Below are 8211 nucleotides of genomic sequence, written 5' to 3'. Positions count from 1 at the left end.
CTGAATCCCCCCGCCCACCTCCACCCACTCCCACTCCTCACCCCTTATGTGGCTCCATGGAGTAGGAGGTAACACGTCGCTCACAATTCTGAGCGACACAGAGCGAGTCAGAGCACACTCAGCATGTGAGTCTGCCTTACCATGGTTACTGGTGACTACTGGAGGCATGACTCACCATGGTTACTGGTAACTACTGGAGGCTTGCATTCTTAATTCTGGTCAGACAGAGTTAGGTCACTTGCCCAAACTCACAGACGCACATGTCTGAGTGCACCCCTGGGCCTTTGACCTCTGGGTGTCAGTCACAGACTCTGCCTACCTCCCGTGAATAGAGCAATGTGAATAAAATGGAGCTGACAGATGTCGTCCGCTGGGGGTCGCCGTCTCTGGTCTTGTGTAAGGACTTTGGAGAGAAAGACTGAGGGAGGGGTGGGAGGCACCAACGGAAAATTAAAGGTTGGATTTTATTTTACACACAAATCACCACCCTTTCACTATGAGCAGGGTGCAGCATTTTTAAGATTCCTTTCATAAGAAACTATACAGTGTGGGTGGGGATGCAGATTAGTTCGGCTATCATGAAAAACACTAGAGGGTTTTGAAAAATTAGCAATAAAGTACTGTATATGATCTAGTAATTCCAATCCCGAGTCTAAATCCCCAGGAAATGAAGTTAGCATGTCCAAGAGACACCTATAATCCTATGTTCATCTCATCACTGTTCATAACAGTCAAATATGGAAGCAACCTAAACCATCAGCAGCAGGTATATGGAAAAAACATGGTATATATGCATGATGGAAAAGAATTCATCCTTAAAAAGAAAAAAATCTTACCATTTTCAACAAGGTAGACGAACTTGGAAGACATTGTGCTAAGTGAAGTAAGCCAGGCCATGTGATTGTCAACCAAATGAAAGAACCAGAAACTTAGAAATCACAGAAGGAGAGGGGGGAATGGCAGTCGCTCAGGCCTGGGACAGAGGAGGGTTTGGAGCAAACACCCAATAGTAGCTTCTGTGGGGGCCGGGAGCTTTCCTGAGGAGAGAGGAAAGGGCTTGGCCTCTTGCTACCCTGAAGCTTTCAGTCAATGGTGTACCTCCAGGAATGCAGCCATCTTGCAACTGTCAGGCTGGTCAAAGCACCTGCTCTGTCTTTGAGTCACAGGCCATTAGCATCCCCAACTGCCTGCTGAAAATAGACACCAGATTCACCCTGTTCCATTTAAAGCCCTGCAAAGCTGACTTCCGGCTGTTCATGGCCACACTTACACTTTTGCCTCGGATAGGTCCATCTAGCAAAAGGACCATGGAAAGCCAAGCTCCATTCCGTGGCCATGTTGCATTGAAGGCTCTAGAAGCCTCAGGCTACAAAGTCACTTCAGTTGCCAAACCGAAGCTCATGGAGGTAATGATAAAACTGTTGGCTCAAGTTCTCGCGAGAGCTGGGCCTCTTTCCAAGCCGGCACTCCGTAAGGGCGAGCCATGTTCAGCTCGAGCGCCAAGATCGTCAAGCCCAATGGCGAGAAGCCGGACGAGTTCGAGTCCGGCATCTCTCAGGCGCTGCTCGAGCTGGAGATGAACTCGGATCTCAAGGCGCAGCTGCGGGAGCTCAACATTACTGCGGCCAAGGAAATTGAAGTTGGTGGTGGCCGGAAAGCCATCATCATTTTTGTACCAGTTCCTCAGCTGAAATCCTTCCAAAAAATCCAAGTCCGGCTGGTTCGTGAATTGGAGAAAAAGTTCAGTCTTCATTGCTCAGAGGAGGATTCTGCCCAAGCCAACTCGGAAAAGCCGTACGAAAAATAAGCAGAAGCGCCCCAGAAGCCGCACACTCACCGCAGTGCACGACGCCATCCTTGAGGACTTGGTCTTCCCAAGTGAGATTGTGGGCAAGAGGATCCGAGTGAAACTGGACGGCAGCAGGCTCATAAAGGTTCATTTAGACAAAGCACAGCAGAACAACGTGGAGCACAAGGTGGAAACTTTTTCTGGTGTGTACAAGAAGCTCACGGGCAAGGATGTTAATTTTGAATTCCCAGAGTTTCAGTTGTAAAGAAAATGACTGAATAAAGTGTCATTCGTGTAAAAAAAAAAAAAACTGTTGGCTCAGCTCACGTAAAACGGGTGTTTCTTTAACTAGAGGTTTCTCTCCCATCTGCCTGTCCCTGCAGCCACTTACAAAATAATTGTTTGGAGGTTTGATATTAATCATAATTGTGTGGCCTATTGGCTCAGGCTTATTATTAACTAGCTCTTACAACTTAAGTTAACCTATATCTATTCTTCTATATTTTACCACGAGGCTTGCAGCTTGTTACCTCACATCTTTCTTCTCTGGCAGCTGCAGGCACCTCCCAGACTCTGCCTTCATTTTCCCTGTATCTTTGCTTAGATTTCCTACCTGGCTATTGGTCAAGTCAGCTTCTTTATTAACCAATGGTAATAAGATATATTCACAGCATACTAAAGGGCATTGCACATCAGTTTCATTTCCCCATACTAATGTGTAAACAGCAGGCTGGCTGCCCGGAACAGATGGGAAATAAACCTGGAGTTCCTTCTGGGCTTAAAGGTGTCAAGCTTCTCTCTCCCTAAAACCCCCCAGCAACCCATCAAACTGAGGAGCAAAACCTTCTCCAGAGAGACAGAGAGGAGTGCTTTTCAGGAGCCAGAGGAAAGGAAACAGTACCTCACTCTTTCCTACCACCGAGTGTTTAGTTGTCTGTGGCCCTCAGGGGCTAGGGGCAAGGCTTCACTGTTAACTGTCGGGTTCAGCCCTCAGCTAGGAATAAAATCCCATCATGACAGAATATCCACGTGGCCCTGGAGAAGGTCCTTAAGTTCTCTAAGTCTAGGCTTCCCCAGCTATAAACCGGACTATTAACAAAGTCTTGGGCCTAAGTGTCCCAAGCCACACCCACAGGTGACAGTCAGGGTCCTCACTGTTTCTCTCTGACAAGAGCAAGAGGCCCCTTGTCACACCCACGTGGCCACTGTGCTTCCTTGTTCTGTGTCCTCCGTGGCAGTGAGACCCACAGCTGACCCTGCTTGTTCTGTGTCCTCCGTGGCAGTGAGACCCACAGCTGACCCTGCTTGTTCCGTGTCCTCCGTGGCAGTGAGACCCACAGCTGGCCCTGCTTGTTCCGTGTCCTCCGTGGCAGTGAGACCCACAGCTGGCCCTGCTTGTTCCGTGTCCTCCGTGGCAGTGAGACCCACAGCTGGCCCTGCTTGTTCCGTGTCCTCCGTGGCAGTGAGACCCACAGCTGACCCTGCTTGTTCTGTGTCCTCTGTGGCAGTCCTAATGCTTCTGTGACTCACAGCTAACCCTGAGGGCAGAGTCGATGGTGGCTGGGATGCAGCGAAGTTAGGTTCAATTCTTGAGCCAAGGCAGATGGCCTGACTAAATGGCCAACATGCCTGTCAAATCCTCCACCCAGGAGTCCTGACTTCCGGCACTAACCTCTTCATATCTAACAACGTAAATGTCCTGGGTCAGGCCAAGACAGAGCAGGGGTTCAAGGAGAGAGCCAGAGCAGGAGAGATGTCATCTGAGCTCCATTTAGCCTTATGATTTGGTACTGAGATAAAATATTGAATGCAATAAATTTAACTCCAAGTCAGAAAACACCCCCCCCACCCCCAGAAAGAGGATTTTTTGGTCCATCTAGGTCTGGGCAGGCTTCTTATTAGTCAAGAGCATAAGTCATAAATCTCCTTATAGATATGAATGCAAGGCTCTTGACACCCTGTGCTGTCTCCTGCTTCCAGAAAACCTTGATGGATCCTCTCCCTCACATTTATTCCAGCCATTAACATGGCCTGGTAGATGTTGAACCAGACAGAAATAGAAGACAGAGGGCTTGGTCCTGTCAAATGGTCTTAATACAGTTATGAGAGTCCAACCTCCTCAGGCACCTGGAATCACCCAGGAATCGTTAACGGGCAGATGCTGAGATGGGAACTGAATGGAGGTGGATGAGGGAAAGGGCGAGGATGGGTGGCAGAGGAGAGGCTAAGGAATAAAATGGCTGCTTGGCTGTGCGGGAGGAGGATGCTAGGATGCCCCTTCCACACAGAAACTCTGGAAAAGCTGGAGATTTTTTTAAAAGCCCCGGGGATAGCTGAGAATGTTGCGGGCAGCAGTTAGTGGTTCTAACTTCAGAGCTGAGGCAATACGGCTGCGGCTACTCTCACCCCCAGGCACCCTGTGTACTCCAGCTCAGAAAAGGTTATTGATGTAGACACGCATTTCTGTCAGCCCCCGCCCTACACACCCAGGCCAGGACACCGAGCTTCAAGACTGATGAAGCTGTGGGAGGCAGAAAGTCAGGTTCGGAGCAGGAAGCCAGAGTCTCTCCCTCCTTGAACAATTGTTTTCTATTGCTGTTTACTTTTCCCCTTGAAAAGCAATCTACAGAATGGAAAAAAAGAAGTCTCCAAAGTCCATTCCAATCCATCTCTTCTTCTGCTTAATTTCCATCCTAATGTTTGTGCAGTTCCTGCCGGGCACTGTGCACTCGTTAATCCACTGCTGCTATTCCCCAGGGGTCTGCTGTCTTGTTAGGGGCTGCACCGACTCATTTAGGGGCTGGAGATGGAATGGCAGAGCCAAGGTGTCGAGGAAGGGGCCCAGGAGAGGCCTGGCACCTTGGGAATGAATTCAATATGGACTCATTTGTTCTGCCTCTCCCCGCCCCAACGTGGCTTCCCATAGCTCTGTGCAGCTGTCCCTTGGACCCCAGAGTTCTCCTTTTGGGCTAATGGTTGCATGACATGCTGTGCTCGCACAGAAACCTGCCTGTCTGAGACGCTGTGTCTTGTCTGTGTGGAAGGCAAGGCTCACTGTATCGTTAACAATCACCATTGCTCAGTTCTTGAGCCCTGTTAGAGATGGCCTTGGTTTGAACCTTAGAAGCGCTAATTTGCTGCACGGCCTTGGACAAGTGGTGTGCACTCTGTGTGCCTCGGCTTCAGCCTTCATCATTGAATAGCAGCAGTGCAAGGGCCATTTTCATTAAACCAACCAGTAGGCAAAATTCCCTGGAAGGATGATGGCCACATAACTACATCAACCTTAGCCAAAATTGTTTTCATCTTTATCAGACACTCCTGGGTTGTGGAGGCTGGAGCTGAAGTCCCAGCATGCTCGGCAGAGGTGCACACGACATCTCATGGTGTGGTCTGAGGCTCTCAACTCCTGCTACACTGGACACCAGCTTTGAATTTTTGCTGGCCCTACAGGTGCCTCCATCATTCCACAGGCTTCACCTATACTATTCCAAGTCACTTGGCCTAGTGACTCAGCAATTTTACCAGTTCAGGAGGAAGATGGAAGGCCAGGGAGGCAGAGAGAAAGTAGTGGCTACTCCAGTTTTCCTCAGATGGGTTTGTACTCTGGGCCAAGGCCACAGGCCTTGCAAGTACCCCAGTGTGCACTTATACCACAGCAACTGGACTCCTGAGGCCTTCCCAGAATCCTATGCTGCCCTTCAGAGGCTTGCCCTGCTTCCAGGCCCGCTCTGTGCCAGCAGCCCCGCTCAGGAGCAGTGGGCTGCAGCCTGGGTTCTACCAACAAATCTCTGAAAACAGAAGTGAGTCTGTTTCATAATCTGCCTATGCTGGATGCGGTCCAGGCAGGGAGAGGGAAGCTGGCCTACTTTGAAGGGCTTCAGAAAAGCAGATTCTCAGTGCATTGCAGACCTGGAAAGAGCTGCCACCTTCAGGCCAACTAAGGATGACAGGTCCCCTAACGATATTCAGGCGAGGAACCTCCCAGACCAACACTTGTGTCCACTGGCAGGTAAAGAGCCCCAAGGCCAAACCCGAGTCTGTACCTTGCTGACAGTTTAAGTCTCCTTGTGAGAAGACAGATTCTATCTGTCCCCACGAAGCTAGGTCCCAGGTAAGAGGACACAGCTGTTTCTAGCAGTACCCTTTTGCATTTTTATAAAATGTCTTTTGTAGCCTGTTTTCAGTGGCCTTTGTCTCTGGCTGCTCGGCAGAATAGAAACGCCAGTTGAAAGTCTAAGGGCACAGAAGAGGTGTGGGCTGCAAGCTGGTACAAGACCTGAAAAGAGGAAGGCTGGCCTCAGTCCTCAAGGATGGGCACCCGGATCAGCCACTTTTTGTCTGTACGCCAGCTCTCTTGGAGTCGGCTAGCCCTGAAGCCTCCTGCTATCCAGGCCCCTTGCCTCCTGTGGTTCTGCTCAGTTTCTGGCAGTAGCATCAAGTTGGTTTTCCTGAGTCAGGGACACAGAGGAGCTGTTCCAGGCAGATAAGGCTGATTCCAGGTAGATGTAAGGAGTGTTTGGATTGGGGTTTTCTGGAGTCACAGTTCCGTCAGGTCCCAACTTCCCTGAATGCAAACTTCCAAAACTTAGCGAACCAGAGCTCCCTGGAGCAGAAGAGAGTGGAGCATTAAAGGGCACATGGGGCAGAAAACTGAGGAGCCATCAGAAAGCCCAAACCATTTGTCCAAAGACAGCTTGCATTGGCACGAGGCGCAGACTCTTAAATCCTTGACGGGAGCTGCCACCCGTGACACTGGACACCTTCAGCCAGTCCTCTCAGGCAACCTCTGCCTTCGAGACTTGCTTTTTACAGGGGCGGTGGAATCTCTGGAGTGATTCCTGAGGAGGTAAGTGAGGGAGCGTCTACAAGTTCAGAGATGCTTGCGTGGGAAGTTGTAGTATATGGAAGGGCCCAAGAGCTGGAAGTCCTGCGGACAAAAGCGAGGCAAGGCAAACTCTCCACTAAGGAGACTCCCTTGATCTCCCTAGAGTCTCCCTGTTGCTACAGCTGCATAGCTGGCAGCCATAAAGGTGAGAAGAGGGACAGAAATTTGTAAGTCAAAGCTCAGCTGTGGATGCCTGGTGCCCCCCTCTTGGGTGACGAAAGGTCAGCCTTTTGGGGAGAGGTCAATAGGCAGAAGATCCCGCTTCACTTCCCCTAAAGTGCCCACTTGACTGTGGGATCTGCCTGTCCTCCTCAGGACCATCGGCTGAGGTGACGAGAGGCACTCCAAGGACAAGATGTCCAGTCAAGCAGTGTCCACAGCACCAGGGCAGGACTGCGATAGCATGGAGTCATCTGCATGCCTGGGTACTTTTCTGGCTTGGCACAGCCCCGATAAATACACACCCCATCCTAACGACACCCCGTGAGAACCCTTGTGAATAAAATCTTCAACGTTGCTAAGATAAAGAAAGCAGCTTCTCTGATACCTGGTTCTCCCAAAGTAATTTGCTTTCTCCAGACTAGCATCCATAACTCAGGCCTGAAGGCAATGAGTGAAGCTGCTGGGGTTTATGCAGGAGGAGGTGAATGGCATGCCCTGGCCCAGCCAGAGACTGTTCCCGGATGCCAAGTGCCTTGTCCCCCCATTAATACTCAAAATGTGAGGCCTCCCTCAGTCATTTTTCTTAGCCTTATCTTATCGATCCTTTTAATAGCAAGCAGTGGCGATTTGTTAGCAGTTTTCCATAGTCTCTGCCTCCTGGCAAGATGTTTTTCCATCTCTAGAGAAAGCGACTGGTGCCTTCAGTAAAGGGACGATAGATAACATTAGGGGATGTTTTCTTCTCTCTGCTGTGTCTGTGGTTTCAGGTCCTCAAGTGCGGAGGGAGCCTACTGAGATCCGCTGGAAGACAAGAGTTCTCGTTGAAGCACACACTGCAACCTTTATATTTCTGGGCTTGATTTTCTCTCGTTTAAAAGAGGAGTCACAGGGAGAAAAGACTGCATGTGTGGGGTGACACAGGCTGCCCCAGCCCTGCTCACTTAGCTCTGACAGCCCCAGCCCCACTGTCACCCAGCAGAAAAGCTAGGGGAAGAGCTAACCACTTTTTGTCCCATGACCGCTCCTCTTTCCTGGGAACTGAGAAGAGTGGGATGGTGTGGTAACTCTGGCTCACCCTGGAGCAGCGGTCACCCCACTCAACAGTGGGATTCCCATGTGAGTGGACAGGAGAAGCTAGACCACGGGGAAAGAGTTTTAAGGCCTAGGGCTTCTCAAACAAGGCCAACCCAAGAAACCCCCCAATGACCTGGCCAGGACCAAATTCTAGGACTGTGTAAGTCCAGTGTTTATCCTGTGGTGGCCAAAGTAACAGAAGCCAAGAGGAAGCCAGAGACTCAGCTCTGGAGCAGAACCTGCTCTTTGGGGGTGGGGAGGGGAGCTAGTACAGAATTTACAGCCCACTTCTGTTCCT

At 50.3% G+C, this 8211-nt stretch overlaps 1 pseudogene; it reads left to right on the top strand.

The window, feature by feature from the left end:
* The first annotated feature begins 1435 nt into the window (after positions 1-1435).
* LOC142844822 (small ribosomal subunit protein eS7-like) lies at positions 1436-2099 on the top strand (annotated as a pseudogene).
* The last annotated feature ends 6112 nt before the right edge of the window (positions 2100-8211 follow it).

This window comes from Microtus pennsylvanicus, chromosome 2 (genome assembly GCF_037038515.1).
Source record: "Microtus pennsylvanicus isolate mMicPen1 chromosome 2, mMicPen1.hap1, whole genome shotgun sequence".
Taxonomy (NCBI): Eukaryota; Metazoa; Chordata; class Mammalia; order Rodentia; family Cricetidae; genus Microtus; species Microtus pennsylvanicus.
The sequence above is the reverse complement of the archived record's forward strand: the minus strand, read 5'-3'. Positions and strand labels throughout refer to the sequence as shown.